Here is an 18,283-nt window from a genome sequence, read left to right as displayed (position 1 = left end):
AACAGAATATGCATATTATTGCTAGATTTCAAAGCAGATGATGGTGACATCAGTAAATTATTAAAATACAATTTAACATTCAATTTCAAATTTCAGGCTTCAGAGCTGGGCCATTTCTAATACTAATTTAAACTTGCATTTGTGGGAACGGGATAACACATGTAAGCAAAAAGCAAAAATAAAAGAAAGACAAAAATTTTTTTTTTAAAACATCTAAGATAACTCCCTAAATATATGCTGGTATAGGAACCTAACTGAAAGGGAACAATTTAATTATACCTCTCCTTATGGGACAGCATACAGTGTAGTTCATCAGATAGGATGGTCACCACCTTCTGGCATCAGTTGACAGCAGCATCAGGACAGTGTATAACATGGACTACACAAAGGACAGATCGGAATTAGTTGGCCTTATTAGTACTGGACCATATAGCAGAATAGTGTAGTCAAGTCTATGATGAGGAAATTCATCAGGAAAACTTTAAGAATAGGAGGTTGGCAACAGACTTAAGCAGACTCCAACAGAGTCCTGAACAGCATTGAAGCAAGAGACAAGATGGACTGAACTGAAGTTCAAAATGTCTTACTAATTAAAATTACCAAAGTCTTCTGAATTGGTCCTTCAGGTGGGCACACTTTGGATGTCTGTTTCAGCATCCAATCACAGTAGATGGTACCATCGCATTTACAACTTTTCCAAATCTTCTCAGCAAAAATGCATTGCCATGTATATGATTTAACACATTTCTAACAAAATATAAAATTTTCTAGTTATTTGCTACTTGAGATTTTTCTCTCACGACACACAATGAAATAAACTAACACATTTCACATGAGAACTGCAAATGTCCTGTCATGTTTGACAGCTAGAACAAATAAAGCAACATTGTTGTTTCTAAAACATGTCTCTTGGCTTCAATACAATAGGACATTCATCATCACATTATCAGCCTAGGGAAAGAATCCAGGTCAGAGGGGACAGAATAAACAAATGATTTTCCATTACTGCTGCAAAATGAATCTTTCAGACTTAGTCAAGCTCAGAAGCCTTAATACATATTAATACATTTAACACATTAATAAAACCTATTGCACACCTTCCAATTCATATTTGCAAAGCAAATTATTTATTTGCAAACATTCTTTATAACTTGTTAAAACTGATTAAAAAATGCTTTCATTATTTCTGCACACATGTACCTTGTATTAAAATCCATTTAATTTGATATACATTTGGTAAATTCATATTCATTTAATACTTTAATTCTTATCTACATTTTAATAAAACATTCCTTATCATTAGCTAATTTTAGTATTTTCATCTAATATAATGCAAAACTCTCATGTTAAAATGTAGTGATTAATATGAATGGTGGTGTAGTGGGTTGTTCTTAGTTGTTACATCAAGATGGATCAAAGAAGGGACCCGTCCACTCTTTACGTATGTGGATGTTATTGTTTATTTGATTTCTATATGTGAAGATCAATCTTAATCAACCAGTTTCTTGCCTACTTGTCCTTCTTTGTTACTTCCTGTTGTCTTTGTCTCTTTCTATTCTTGCCTAGGGGTTTTTATTATGTTTTTCTTTCTCTTTTCGCCTTCTAGATGTCATCACAGGGATCTAGTTGGAAGTAGCTTCCACCATCACAGGCCAAATTCTCGGGAACAGAGAACAGATTCGAAAGAAAAGGTAAGTGGAACTTGTTCTTGTTCAGTTTTTTTAAAGGGGTGGGGAAAAAGGGGAAAAGAAAAACTGAGGAAAGGAGAGAAAAGCCCGTGCAGAAAGAAAAGTAAATACTCCTCTTGGTATAGTGAGGATAGGGCTGGTGGTACTGTCTATTATTTAAGTTGATATGATTTTTAAACTTGTACCGGTGAACGGTGGAGCTCAGAAAGGATGGTGCCCAATGTTTTAAAACAGCCACTTCTTCCCCTTTTTTCTCTGTGTTAGGCTTCTCCCTCCCCTCCCCCAGTCTATCTTCCCCTCCCCACCACCTCCACAAGTATTTTGTAGGATTCTGTATGCAGGCACGTACCTCCATGTTCTCTCGTTTACTCTCACGTTTGGTCTTTCTCCCGTTAAATTGTCTGGCTCACCCGTCCTTCCTCCATCGCGTGCCACTCCTTCTCTGGGGCTCGGTCTCTTCGGCGTTTCTCAGTTCATGTCGTCCTCCTCTGATATCTGCTCCCTCTCCTCTTCTCTCTCTGTGCCCTCCCTTACCGTCGCGCTCTCCACCCAGATATCCGGGTTTGCGTGGAGGGTCCAGCCCCTTTTTCTGACAAAAGTGCCCCCGGGGCACAGAGGTGTCGGCCCCTCACTCTCACTATACGGAAGGGGCTGAGCAACCCTGTCATAGTTGGCCACACGGTTCACCATTTTTCAAACATGCACATTTTACAACTCATGTTATTTTCTGTGTTAGGCCTTTAATATAGATTAATTAATCAACATATGCTAATTTCTATGCCACTTATATATTCATAAACTTTTACCTCTCCCCATAGCCTTCTATGAAAGGTTTCACAGCCAGTACAATGATGGACAGTTCTTAAAGAGCCTGAGCAGGATGCAGCTGTCATGATTGTGACAATAACTGCACAGAACAATGGGCGCCGCTGGATGCAGCGTAAGATGGCATTTGTTCAATGTTCAAATTATTTTATTGTGTTTTATAAAGTACAGGAACACTGAGATAAACAAAAAAATAGCAGTAAAATTGCAGGTAACAGTAATCTAATACATATGATAAATAACTGATTTACCCTTATGCTAACAAAAAAAGTGAAAACAGATGAAGAATCCTAAAATAAAATAAAAATGATAAGAACATATATGGTATATTAATTGAGTATTGATTAACAAAATGAAATGGAAAAAGCATTTGTAATTAGCAGTTAGGAATATATTAATCGAGGATATTCCATATAAGCAATCTGATTGGAGATGGTGTCTTGGACTCGCAAAAGGAAGATATTTCTCCTTTATGTAAATATAATATCCAGCCCCACCATTTCTGTAGAGATAAGAGATGAGCAGATTTACAATGCATTTTAATTGATTTAATTGTGCACAAGATTAAAAAATCAAATAATATCAAATTTATAAATGGTGGAGGAGTTACATAGAATAATTTCAAAGGTTAAAGGAATGGTAATGTTGAAGATTAAAGAGATTTTTGTTGTCCCAAACATGACCCCAAAAATGAGAAATAACAGGAATATCAAAGAGCATATGTTTCAGAGTACCAGGTTGTAAATTACAATGCCAACATTCCAACATTCTAAATTGTCACTTAAATGTGTATCATATAAATTCACAAGAGACCAACAGCTATTATTTGATATAAATGAGTTTGATTGACAAGTAAAGGAAGTTAGGTAGCTTCAGATATTAAAAAGCTACATTTTCTTCATTTGTAGTAGCGTATACTTGGTAATAAAAATAGGACTCCAAAATTCACACAATTTCAATAGTTGAAAAAAGCTACTAATTATAATTTTTTTAAATTACATTTTAGAGGCAATATTATCAGGGAAACTGCGCAGTAAAGATGAGGACTAATGGAGTCATAAGCATTTAGTATTGCATTACATAATACATAATACAACATATTTATGGTAATGAGAAGGAGGAATGTGGAAATTGAGTTTGGATACTTGAAAAATACAAAAATAAATTGCTGCGACAGATGTCAGAAATATAAAGTATTCCTGTATCTATCTATTTATTTCAATCGGACACAGGCGTCTGTAATTTGATTTTGAAATTATACCATAATGATACTTTTTTGGAGGACACCATCTTTTTATTCAATAAGTTAGCAACAGAAGCTAAGGCAAGTTTTGTTGCATTGAGAATTGGAGAAGGAGACCTTAGTTTATGAAGGTCCATGTTAAGGATTGCTGTTAAAAGAAAAGGTGCAGCAATATGTCTCTCTATAATAACCCATTTTGGAATTATATATGGTTCTGAGCATGAAAACCAGTGAACCCCTTTAAGCAAATAAAAATGAGATGTGATATTTCCAAAAAAATTTAGGAATACCAAAACCTCCTCCCATGTGTAGTGATTTGTAATATTCTACAGTGAACCAATCAAGGTTTGCCAATTTAAAGGAATTTAGAAAGAATTGTATTAATATGTTTAGAAAAGATTACTGGAAATCATACAAGTAACATTGACAATACACATAATAGTTGAGGAGTTATTACTATTTTTGTAGCTTCATATTTGCCCCACCAAGACAAATGTAAAGATGAACATCTGTCTACTTTTTGTGCAAGTTTGGAGATTATTTGTTTACAATTCATATCAACAGTACCCTTTATTGCATTGTGAACGTAAATTCCTAAATACTTGAGCCCAGATGAGTTACATGTCAACTGACAATAAACAATTAGAGAGAAAAATCTGTCTTATTAATGTTCAATGTATAACCAGAAACCAACGTGTAATCTTCAATAAGCTTGAGAATAATGGATATGGAGATGATGGGATCCCAAACTTATAGTAGAAAACCCATCTACATTAGCAGAAACTTTAATAGTGGTGCTATGAATAGTGAGACCTTTGTATTCTATTGAGTTACAAATGTGACACAGTAAAGGTTTAATAGGTAACAAAAATAATAGGGCGACAAAGGACAACCTTGTCTTGTGCCTACTAATAAAGACGAAAATGTAGAATGAATGCTATTAACATATATAGTTGCCCTGGGAAATTAATATGCTTCTCTAACCATTGAAATAAGTGTGGTACCAAAACAGAATGTTTCCATAGTTTGGAACAACAACTTCCAATTAACGTTATCAAATGCTTTCTTGGCATCTAATGCTAGGAGACCACTAGGATTTTTATTGTTATGGAGAGGCGCAATAGGGTGACAGACAAGTCTAGTATTGTATGCTGATAAACATCCTTTCATGGAGACTGTTTGGTCTTGTAGAATAATACCATTTAGTATAGGAGATAACTTAGTTGCAAGAATCTTTGCATATATTTTACAATATTGGTTAATAAGTGAAATAGGATGGTAGTTTTGAAGTAGTTTGAGGTCTTTATCTGGTTTTGGGAGAACAATAATTGTTGTATCTTTAAAATATACTTCAACAGAAGTACTGCCAGAAAAATCCTGAAATAAAGATAAAAGCACTGGAGATAACTGACCAGTGAAAGTGTTATAGCACTCTGCTGGAATACCATCAGGTCCTTGTGATTGTTTGGGAATTTAAGGAAATAATTGCAGAGTGTGCCTCCTCTATAGTTAAAGAGGCATCAAAATTTGTTCTGTCAATGAGCAATAATGCTGGTAAATAGCTGTTGGAAAATGGGTTATTGGTAAGGACAGGTAAGTACCTACACTTAGCAATAGGCCACTAACCTCCACTTAGGTCCAGTTAGGTCTCAGTAAATTAAACCTAGCTCAACCCTTGGTAGCCTGGCAACAAACGGCAAGGCTTAACTTAGGAGACAAAGCGTAAAGCATTAAAATATCACAAAACAGTAATTAAATAAAACACAGGAAACAGTTTAAAAATCCAAAATCAACTTATAGAAATAGATTATACTTTTATCTGTAAAATGACACCAAAACAAATAAAATCGGATAAGGGAAACCAGAGATCTGAAGTTTTAAAAATTAATGCTTTCTAGCGAATAGAAGCAACGAGCGATCAAAGGGTTAAAAAAGGTCACACTAGAAAGGGACAAAGTCCAGAGTTCAGGCCACCCACGAGGTAACAATGTCACACTTACTTTCAGAAGTGTTTGATTCAGGAAAGTGGTCCACAGCACCAGCCAAGGGTTCAGAGGTTCTGGTGTGCCTCTTGGGGTCTGGGACTACAGCTCCCACAATGCACCTCTTCAACTTATGGAGTTGCTCCTTGGGAGATGGGACAACAATTCCCAGAGTGCACCTGGTCAGAATCCTCAAATGGCCACTGGATGCTGGTCAGCTGGGCTCTGCTTGCAGGACTTGATGCAGGGGACTCTGGGCAGCTCCTTTGTACCTGTAGCAAACAGGGAGTCCCTTCTTGAAGCAGAAGAAGACAGGTAAAGTCCTTTTAGTGGTGAAGCCCAAGTGTTCAGCTGGTGCCGTCCTCCAGATTGCAGTGTCTAGGTGCAGGTCAGGGGTCCGGCAGGGCAGTCCTTCTACTCCTGTAGTTCTTCCTGTTGGCATCTGATAGGGATCTGAGGTGTGGGTGCAGGTCTGCCAGTTTTATCCCTGCTCCTGGGTGAAAAACTGGGGGGGGGGGTCCTGGTTCTCCAATCAGATGCAGGGTCCTTTCCCCTGTGATGACCATTTCCTGGTAAGTTTGGCAAAAATCAATCCCAGGGAGCAACATTCCTCAAAACTCCATCATGGCTGAAAGTGATTTTTGGAGGTTACATCTGGCTGAGCCCACCCACTGGTGTGGCTAGAAATCCTAAACACACCACTCTCCTGCCCTCTCCTAATCTAATCCAGGGGGCATCTAATTGTCTGGGTTTGCAGGATGTGAGGGTGTTGCTGGGTTGCTCCAAATGTCTTTCCCTGCCTTTGAAGACCAGTTTGGCAGCCCTCCCCCTTCCTGCTTCACGTCTCTTTGTTTGGAGCCAGGCCACTTCAAACCTCATCAAGGCAGCCTGGCCAGGCTGTCAGAGGCTGGCCAATCAGAGCACAGCAGCAAAAACACTGCAGGGCTGAAGTTGGCAACTTTTCAGGTAAAGTTTAAAACTCTTTACCTGAACATGTTATCCAACAACTGGAAGTTGTGAGATTTATTATAACAATTAATTTGATACCAAACTTCTGGTATCTGTTACTTAAGGGGAATTTTAAAATTAAAATAAAGTCTCCCCATTCTAGCCTATGGAGGCCATTCACTACAATGAGGAAAAAACAAATTTGGCTATTTTACCTCACCAGGGATTATAACATGATTTTTATAAGGTCCCTGCTTACAGTTACATGGCATCCAGCCCTAGGGGGACATAGGGCACACCTTAGGGGTGGCTTATATGTAAAAGTAAGGTAGTTTAAGACTTTGGAACTACTTTTAATTCCAAATTCGAATTTGCATGTAACTTTAATTTAAAATCAGCCAGCAAGGCAAGCCTGCCTTTAAAATGACACTGGGCACCTCAGCAGTGCACCTGGGTGCACTCCCTATGCTGGGGTCCCTAAACCTACATGTCCTACCATATACTAGGGACTTATAGGTAGGTTGACGCAGCCAATTATAATTAGCGTAATTTGCATACTGAGTTTACACAGAGCACAGGCCCTGGGACTGGTTAGCAGTACGCAGGGCACCATCAGAGTCAGGAAAACACCAGCAAAAAGTGGAAAATGGGGGAAAAAAGTTAGGGGGCCTCTGCAATCAGCCCTGTTCTCTCACAATAGCAATGGTGAAGAAAGTGATCTGTTATTGCATTTTAGTATCCTGAGATGTTCTATAGATATTTCAGTAAAACTGTTGAAATTCTTTAGCTGTCTCTCTGCTAGATGGTAGCAGCTGATCTGTGGAGTTATGAATAGCATGGATCTGATTTCCAGCTTTTTAAATTCATAAATAATTAGCAAGCTAATTCACTACCAGTTTTATTAGCATTAAATTGGAAAATTATTTTTTCATTTGCAGAGATAAAGGCCTGATCATTTACTAAGTGAAGTATTGTATTTGTAACAAAGAATTTGTAACTTTATTTTAAATTGCATATCTGAGTAAGTTATAAAGTGTTTCTCAACTATGACGATTTGTTATTTTGATGATGATAATTTGGCAATGACAAATCTGTCTTCAAAGCTGTAGAACCAACTCCAAAGTTGGTAAATGCATGCCAAGGTATTGAAGAGGCAATATATGTGCAAAATAGCAATGATCATGCTGCAGTTCCACATTAAAAATAATTGTTAATGGCAGGCTGTGACAGAGCTAAGAATGTGTCTGCCATCTTGGATTGCACGCGTTCCAGGAGTTGAAGATGGCCTTGGTTCTATATAGCTCCCCGATTGCTCAGGCAGCTTTGTCTTTTATTGGAGGGCTGCAGCTCGCTTCTTCCTTGAAAAGAGTTATTAACAGAACCCTAACAAAGAAGAATGGTGTGTCACATATGAACTTTGCTAATCTACATCACACAAGGTGTGTTTTCAATTTGTGGTTCGAGTTTATTTGCAACCACCATTATGAAATCATGCACACATCTCATAAGAGTTCCTCTGGTATGAGGTGGCACATTCCTTCTCATAGACCTCAGCCTAACTTCTCACATTTTTTCAACAAATCAGTGGTGAGTACTTCACCTGGCAGCTTATGCTTCATGATTTTCACTGGCAGTCAGTATTGCATATTGCTGGATATATTGCACAGGCTTCTTTATCACTTCCCTTTCAAATGTGACCAGAATTCTAACTTTTTATTTTGGTAGAGTACATTGGCATTCTTTTAATAACCTGTAGTAGGTTTTACTTGATGAACTTACAGATGCTCTTTTGCTCTTTTGCTCAAGTCCCCCATATAGCTGCTTTATAGGGTGCACTATTCTGCTGCGTGCTATTTTTACTTGGAAACACAGAACACAAACAGATGAAAACATTTGCTAAACTAATGCTTCTCATGTTTGGTTAACTGCCTCCACAAAAGGGTACATCTCATCTAATCAGTTTTTTGTTAATAGATATTTTGGGCCATATGTACAAACACTTTTTCCCATGGACACAGAATGGGTAAAAACCTTTGATACCTCTGGCCCTTTGTCACACTTCAGGACATTGCATTTATATTTATCTAGATTGCTGATCTTCGAAATTAGGTTCTTAGTTGACTGGGATGTGAGTTCTGGTCAGGCCTCAGCCAGATCGCTTGCTGGGTAAACCACAAATAATCACTAAATTAACCTGTGCTTAACCCTGGGTAGGTTGGCACAAAAAGCAGTCTTAACTTAGAGGCAGTGTGTGAAGTGTTTATCCAGCACACAAACGGTAATATAGTGAAAGCACAAACCAAGAAAAATTCCAGACCAATTTAGCAAAATATAGTAGGTTTTAATAAATTACTTGACACCAAAATAACAAAAAACAATCAGTAGAACTGGAGTTATGATTTTTTAGTGAAACCTACAATCTAAAAGATCAAAATGCCAGCCACAGACATCTGGTCACTTGAGATCAGGTCAAAGTTGACCGGGATGGAGCATGGTTGGAATACAAGCAATGCATCAGACGCTGTCAGAGCTTACCTTTGGACTTCGGAGTTCAGAAGGGCAAGGCTGCAGGAAGTGTTCGAAGAAGGAGCATCATCGTTGGATGGCCTTGTGTTGAAGCCACAGTGAAGATTTTTTGCATCCAGACTTCAGGCCATGTTGTGACCTAGGAGCAGGGGATTACTCCATCGCAAATGTGACAAATATCCCAGCCTCCATATTACCAGTTCCATTACATCCTATGTAATTTGTAATCTGACGGACAGGATATCCGTCACATTTATGACAGAGTAACTTCCTCCGCCAAGGTCATAATCACGCCCTTAGTTGCCAAAACAAAACTTGAAAATTTCCAGTGGGACTTGGCAGAGGACTCTAGCCAAAGACAATTCCACAAGGTTGGGGGAGAAGGCATTATGTCAATGGAACCAGCCATGCACCTCTGGCAGATATGCAAGTGGGTTGGTCCCGGTCTCCTGGTTCTTAGAGCAGTTTTTAGTTAAGATTTTGTTAAGTCCCTACTTTGGGATTTTGGCTATTTGGGCATATCTAGCATCATTTCCAAGGGTCCAGAACAGGAGCAGCACCACTTGAAGGGGCGTGACTCACTCAGACTGGGTTCAGGTGTGGGTTCAAGATGGGGGAAGCCTGTTGTGTCCCTGTGACTCTGAACATAAAGCCAGTAACTAGTCCTTCTGAGCCGCTCTGGAGGGCCTGAGACAGTTGGATATGCAGTCCTCATTCCCAGGTAGAAGGTGGCAGAGCAGCCGTACAATAGAGTAGCAATACTACAGGGCAGAAGCCTTTCAGAGCAGCAGTCAGGCATAGTGGCAGTCCTTTCAGCAGCACAGCAGTCCTTCTTCCTGTAAGAATATTCACAGGTCCAGAACTGTACTGAAGAGTTGGTGTGTGAGTATTTACTTTTATACCCTGGTGCCCTGTTTTTGGAATGTGGAAGATGCTTCTAGACAGTGGCTTTAAAGTGCATGGATGTTCCTGTCTCCCCTGCCCTGGCTGCATTCTGGCTATAGTTACAATGTGGGGTTGTTAGGCCCTTTGGGGGAAGATAGAGAACAGACTGTTTAGATGTAACTTAGGGGGCTGGCTCTCTATATAGTGTATGAAAAAAACGTATACTTTACAGAGAGTCCAAACAACCCCACTTTGGTATCCAGAGGTAAAAAGCTGACCACCTAATGCTTTATTTTGTGGTTGTGTGGGTGATCAGTTAGGCTTATCTTGGACATGTGCTAAGCCTTTGTTGTAGTCACAGTATCAATAAATGTGGACACACGATCAAACAAATAACTTTAAACCAATTAACAAAAATACTACAGATTTTTATAACAGTTTTAAGATCAAGATCATCAATATACAATACGTACATCTTTTGTTGTGATTTTTCAAAGTTTAGAAAATACATGCTTTTTGTGAGCAATTCCACACCATAGAAATAAATGGGAAAATCTTTACAAATACATATAAAATCAGGCAAAGCTCTCACAAGTGTCACCTTCTATTTTAATGTTGAGGTTGTAGAGCTGTCTTGTGGGCCAGCTGGAGAAGTTCGCGATGGTCCCATTTCCAGCAAAAGCAGCGGCTGCAATTCTTGGAACTGGTGCACAACGGAGAAGGGGATCACTTGGAAACACACTGTGCAGGAAGACTTAAAGGTAAGTCTGGTGGGTCCACTTGGATGCTAGAAGTTGCAAGGGGTAAGGTACCCATAGAGCACAGCTGTTTTGGTTTTGAAGGGGCCAGGGAGGCCGGTTGAAGTGCAGATAGGTCAGACAAGAGTTGTGCATCAGGGAGTCCTTGGAGTCAGGAGTAGGACATTTGGACGGTAGATTGCAGGTCATCAGGGCCACTCTGGGGGTGGTTTTAGGGTGTCCCAAAATCCGTCAACTGGTGCTTTCTTCTGGGTCTTCCAGAGTCCGAAGAGGACTTTCCTTCTAGGTGTCTGACATAGGGGGTCCTCCAGTACCCATGGCAATGGCATAGCTCAGGCCCTGAAAGTCACAGTGCCATCACATTTGCCACACTGGTAGGTTTTGTCCTTTGAGTCAATTTTGTGGATTTTGGTCAGGCTGCTGTGTCTAATTCATTGGTCAGCGGTCGGTCAATGAACTTGACTTCACTGGTTCTTTGCCAACAGAGTGCAGTAGAGTGATACCTTCACTCGGAGGGAGGTTCTTGATGATTTATAGAAGGCTGGAGGTGCTCTGGGGGTTTTGTAGATTTCTTCAGGTTTTCAGTTGACACCTCAGGGGCAACAGTTAAGTTCTTTGAAGCAGAATGCAGGGTCTGGTGCCTTTTTCTTTGTATAGCTGGACTTCTGTTCTCGTGCCTCGGGTCTTCTTTTTTACTGGTATTCTTGTGTCCATCAAATCTGATCTGTTGGTCTAGACATGCTGCCTTTAGGGGGCGTGAGGGGGAGTAACTGGTAGTGGCCAATAGGCCACCTTCCTTAGGGTAGCTACACCCACTGAGTGACCACTTCTTGTGGGAAGGGGTCCCACCCTAACCCTGATGGGCTATTTTCCTATCATCCAAGATGGAGGAAAATGAAATGGAGTGAGCCCCTCGCCTGCCATACCTCAGGGATGGTGGAGGCTGGGATTGGCCACTCCTCCAATCCTTGCAAGATTTTTTGCCGGTTTTTCCACCTAAAGTCAGGGTAAAACCATTGGGGGGCCATATGCTGCAAGCAGCATGGGTGGAGGTCAGATTTCAAAGGCGACAAAGCTTTTGAAGCTGACCACTAGTGCAGGGTGCCTGTCTGAGGAAGGGGGTGTAACAATGCTGATGTCCCATCAATACATTTGATATGGGGTGCGTTTAAAGCAGCTTCAAGAGGATACATAATCAGTTATGTTTCTTTTAAAAGGAAAAACACAGGAAAAGAATTACTGGGTATGTTAGACAACATTAAGAAATGATACTACTGAAAACCATAAAGATAATTTAGATGCATTATTAGCAGACAAAATTATTTAATAAATCCTGTACTGAAAAAGTGTGTGGTTATCTCCTTATGATTAATGCCAGATATTATGGAGGGAAGACTAGAGCTGGTTCCTTGTTAGCAAATTATCTAAACATTTAGAAAAGAAAAGTTGACAATAATTTATTTTGTGAATGATTTGGGCAAGACAGTTTACAGGGATTCTGATACTGCCATGATTCTTAATTTCTCAATCATTTTTTAAATCTTTACTCTACTGACACTAACCTCTCTGAAAACAATATTGACACTTGTACTAGAATAAAGAAGAATTCCTCAGCAAACATTGAACCATCCCGTTTAGGGTAAGTAATAAATAGTAGAAATGCACACTGCACTTAAAAGTTCCCAACAGGTAAAGCACTAGGACTGGATGATTTTACAGTTTAATTTGATTTACAATTTTCTTTACTTTTATTTTCCATGTTGTTTAAATGATTACTATTTTTCCTCAATGAGTAAATCTGAAGGTTTGTGCACAGAGGCTATGTTATATATTATTCCTAAAAAAAAAGATAAGGACCCTTTTTTGCACAAATCTATAGACCAATTGCTCTTCAAAATACCTTGCAGAATCTTTTTGCAAAGGTATTGGCTATCAGTTTAGACAAATTATTTATGGATGTTATTGCTTTGGAAAAATCTGGGTTTTGTTGGGGATAGGAATATATCAGATAATAATAGAACCTTAAAAAATTTCATTAACCAGGACTTGAAGATGAGCAATTCTATTTTGGCAATTACTCTTGAAGAGAAGGCTTTCAACAAAAGTACATTTCTCAAGAAGGCATTGAAACGGCACAATTTTAGGCATACATATTTTATTCTTATTACTTTGCTATATTCCTCCTCTAAACAATCTGTTATAGTCAATGGAATCCAGTCTGTTAATTTTCCTTCTAAGAGGGGTACTAGACAGAAATGCCTTTTGTCTTCTTTACTTTTCATTTTGCCACTGGAACAATTTCTTATTCAGCTTGGATATTCCGAGAATTACTCCGGGTTCAAGGTCCTGGTTTAATTGTTTAGTGAACTAAACTCTTATTCGGAGGTATCAGGTTGTAAACCTAATGTGGACAAGTTAGAAGGCATGCCCTTGAACCTGTTTATTCATGTTTACCTTATTGAGGCTACTCTGACCTGCAATTTGTCTAAGATCAAGGGGAATATTTATTTATATTTTACAAAACACAGGACGGCAAGCAACGTTGATGTGATGTGTTGTGTGAAAGGGAGACTGTAAAAAAATACCATATACATCACAGTATGGCTCATCCCTGCTCTCTTCTTCTGCTGGTGCATTGTGTGCAGACTATCAGCACAGACACCCCTGCATCATGATGCAAGGCTGCATGCATTAAAGTCTGGATTGTTTTTGTGCAGAATGGGATAACTTCCTGCACAAAAATAATCCATAAATTAATTTACTTCTTTAAGAATGCAGAAAGAGGAAGTAACTACAAGAAATAAAGATATTTCTTCTTACTATGCCAAAGTAATACAAGGCAGCACTATGCCATTTATGTCAAATCCCCATAAATGTTGGCTGCCGCAGTTCTACACTCCTCTTCTCTGCTGAAACTCTGTTTCACTTCCAATTTGATATCAGTAGACAGTTTTCAAACAACCCCATGTTAGATCTGACAGCATTAAGATGGTCATCCCCCAACTTTTTGCCTGCCTCCCTCCACGTTTCTGACACTGTTTGTGCTGGTTTTAGAACACTGTACACTTTACCACTGCTAACCAGTGCTAAAGTGCATATGCTCTGTCCCTTAAACATAGTGACATTGGTTCATACCCAGTAAAGTGCACTACATGTTCCCAGAGCCTGTAGATTGGATGCTATTAGTGGGCCTGCAGCACTGGTTGTGCCACCCACATAACTAGCCCCTTAACCATATCCCAGTCCTGCCATTGCAAGGCCTGTGTCCTGGTAGTATAAAACTCCTAAATTTGTTTTCCACTACTGTGAGGCCTGCTCCTTTCATAGGCTAGCATTAGGGCTACCCCCATATACTGTTTGAGTGGTAGATTCTGATCAGAAAAATGGTAATACAAAATCCTGATTATTGGTGAACTTGGATTTTATATTACTATTTTAGAAATGCCACTTTTATAAAGTGAGCATTTCTCTGCATTTAAAATCCATCTGTGCCTTACAGCCTGTCTCCAATCCATGTCTGGCTGGGGTGGTTGACAGCTCCCTTGTGCATTTCACCCAGACAACCACAAACAGGATACTCACTCATACCTGCAATCATCTGCATACTGAATGGGTCTTCCTGGGGTTGGAGGGTGGGGGGCCTGACACTTACATTTCAAAGGCTAGTGGCCTGCCCTCATGCAATGGACTGCCTAACTCCCTACTGGGACCCTGGCAGACAGACCTGAACTGAAATGGGACCTTTGGCACTTCAGAACCACTCTTCAAAGTCTCCCCCACTTTGAATGCATCCTTGGGTATATAAACTGGGTCTCTGACCCTGACCAACTCAGACACTTCTAGACCTGAACCTGCAACCTGTGAAGAGGAACTGCCTGGCTGCCCAAAGGACTCATCTGGACTGCTTTGTTGTGAAGGACGGCTGCCCTGCCGCTTTCCTGCTGCCCTACTGCCCTACTGCCCTCTGACTTTGCTGAGAAGTGCTCTCCAAGGGCTTGGATTGAGCTTGCCTCCTGTTTTCTGTAGTCTCAGGCCCAAAGAGACTTCATCTCTTCAGGAAACTAGTTGTCCTCCAAAATTCGATGCAGAGCCTGCCAGAAACAATGAACAGCCAGCCTTGCGACTAGAAAATCACCGCACAGCTGATCCAGAAAGACACAGCCCAACATCTGAGTGAAGAATCAATGCAGTGCCAGTCTTGTGGACAGAAACGTGATGCACAGCCCTACCAGATCGACACACAGCCGAACCGGATTGACACAGCCTGACTTCCCGAGTGAAGATTCAATGCAGCGCCTGCCGTGTGACAGAAAATCTGATGCATCGCCTACAAGATCACCGCAGTGCCTGTGACATCATTATGCACGCCAGGGATTTCAATACATCGTCCTTGGGTAACAAAAAGATCCCTGCATTGCAGTGAGGAACAAAGCCTTCATGCCGGAAATCGAGGCAAAGCCCCTTGCAGCACTGAAAGAAACAACACATCGTCTGTGCCACGACGGAAAATCTGACGCACATCCGATTTTTCCATACATCTTCGCCTCTGCAGTGTCTGTGCATGTTATTTTTTACGCAAACCTGGTACTTTGTGAAACCAAGAAACAACTGTTGATTTCTAAGATTTAAGACTCTTTTTTTAACTTGTGCTTATTGAATCTTTATCGCTTCTGGATCTCGAGCAATCTGCACGCAGGAAGAATGTTTCATCCAGCACTGCATCTCTGTTAAACCATACAATTCTATTTCTAAGACAATACTGCTAAATATCTGAGTTATCTAAATTAATTAGTTTAGCTGAAATGGGAAGACATATATAAAAGTGAGGTTATATGGGAATCTGATATTGAATGTACTTGGTCAGTGTCCATCTGGGTTGAAATTTGGATACATTCTAAAGTCTGTTCAAAGGTTTGACTCACCCTCTCTTTTTCTTTTGTAATAGATTGATTTATACACCAATTTACTCATTTCAATAAAAATTAGTTAAGCAAGACACCTGTTGGTGCTGTGATTCAGCCGTTGGTTCTTATTTGCATATGATGTTTTGTGCAAATATATGTATGCATTTTGCATACATGTTAAGGTTATTTCCCTAGACAAATTCTTTTTAGGCAGAATGTATTTCATATGGCTTATAATGTTATGCATGGTGAACCTGTAGATATGTTAATAGCAATTGGAAGGCTAAGGATCCCATTTGTATCAAATCTTGCTGGAATTTATTATGTCACAGACAGGTTGGCTAGGAACAATCTTAACTCATTTTAGTTAGCTGTTGAACATAATGAACTATGTTTATCTGTTACCAATTATTTATCTTACAATGTCATAAACATGTTTCTGCTTCTCATAATTAGTAGTTGCTATGATCTTATACTATTTTTAACACTGTGTATTTATTGTTTAGTATTGTTTTTGACTCGTACTAAATTATGCTTTTTCAATTCATATATATTATACTTTTGTCTCACTTTGTACTATTTATCTTAATTCCCTTCATTTTTACTACTCTTATCTCTCTCCCCTTATCTATTTATTTTCTCTTACCGTTCCTCGAGTCATAAGTATTCTGCCTTTCTGGTAAATTATTTTTTCTTTTAACTTCATTTAACTCGTTACACTAATATCTATCTTAGCCCGTTTGGTCCACACTACCTCCCTGGTGCGGGTCACGACCATTGGCTGACACCGGGGAGGGGGATAAAAAATCCTTGGGTGCATCGCACCCAAGGATTTTGTTTCTTCTCAAAATAACCCCGGGAGACACAGGAGATCTTCCGTGTCTTCCCCTGACCCCCACCTGCTCCTTTGTGACGTCATCGCGCAGCGAGGTGTGCTGTCATCACTGTTTTGTTTTCCCCATCGGAGCAGAGGTTGTCTTGCAGTTGCAGCTTGCATCTTGAAAGCAATGCACATACTTCAACTGACGCGTTTCAACTGTAGCTTTTAGGCAGCAATAAAAAGAGTCAAGTAAGTCCTGTGATTATGTTTCTGCTTCAAAAGGATCAGACTTTTGTCTAGTGGCAGTTTTGGTGCCATAAAGAAGCGCAGAAGGTTTATATGCCTACTGCAAAGAGCAAACGTGTATTTTATGTAAATAGCTGAGTACATTAGTAAAGTCAGCCATTACCTGTGCTATAATACAAATGAAATGTATGTGCGGGGACGGCTATGGAGAGATGAAGGGCACTTTTGCTGGGTGGTAGTGTGGGAATTCGAGGAGGAGGTCATAGGAGTGAGAGCACCAATAATGATTGCTGGATTGGGAGCTAGAGGTGCTAATGACTGTGACGATTGGTATGTGACAAGGTGTTTTTTTTTTGTGTCTTGAAAGAACGTGCTGATTGAGGCAAAAAGAGATGGTAAGGTGACCTCTACTGTTGCATGTATCACACACACACCAGCAATTTTGTGACTGTCTATGTATGCTTCTGTTTTAGAGCAACAGTTTAGCCAGAAGCAGAGATGGCATTTCATTGGATGACTGCTGCTCATGCCCTCACTCGGATTATAGAGGACAGCTTTGACACAGGATGAGAGACTGAGACAGCAGATACTGAGACAGCATCTGAGGAATAGGACAATGGCGCAGACTCTGGAAGTCATTTTTAATCGGAGGAGTCCCTTTCGATAACTCCTCTTCCAGTAATTATGAGGGAGGTGATGAGGACAGTCCTGCTGTCCCTTCGCAAGCACAGTCTGTGCAACAGGACAATAGCGGGTTAGCCAAACCCAGAGAGCAGGTGAATGCGGCGGCAAGCACAGAGAGAGAGTTCTGTCTTGGGAGCTCCCCAATTTAGTTCAGCCCCAAATTCCACCACCCAAATCGTATTGTGGAGACATTAAAATTATATATCGTTTGTAAGGCAGGCACCTGTGTTTTTGGTCCTGGGCTCGGCGACCATATAGGGAAAAATACTAAGCCCATACATTTCTGGAAACTAGAAATCTGGGGGAGTCCACAGAGGTGTGATTTGTATAGATTCCCCAAAGGTTTCTTACCCAGAATGCCCTGCAAAGCTAAAATGTTGAATAAAAACTCTAATTGTTCTTGCATTTCTGTCACACAAACTACAGGAATATGCTGGGATCCACAAAATTCCTACCACCCAGTGATTCCGCACCTGTCCAGATAAAAACACTACCCCACTTGAGTGCCTGTACCTAGTGCTTGCATCAGGAATGGATCACCCCAGGGTCAACAGTTGCCTCATGTAAGGACCAACATTGACCGTTGTGTGATCTATTCCTGTCGCGGGCACTAGGCTTACCCACACAAGTGAAGTATCGGAAACCTTGGGGAATACTGGGTGGAAAGAAACAATTGTGGCTCCTCTTAGATTCCAGAACTTTCTATCACCGAAATGTGAGGAAAAATTATTTTCTTTGCCAAATATTGAGGTTTTCAAAGGATTCTGGCTAACA

The sequence above is a fragment of the Pleurodeles waltl genome, chromosome 5 (genome assembly GCF_031143425.1).
Source record: "Pleurodeles waltl isolate 20211129_DDA chromosome 5, aPleWal1.hap1.20221129, whole genome shotgun sequence".
Classification (NCBI taxonomy): Eukaryota; Metazoa; Chordata; class Amphibia; order Caudata; family Salamandridae; genus Pleurodeles; species Pleurodeles waltl.
The sequence above is the reverse complement of the archived record's forward strand: the minus strand, read 5'-3'. Positions refer to the sequence as shown.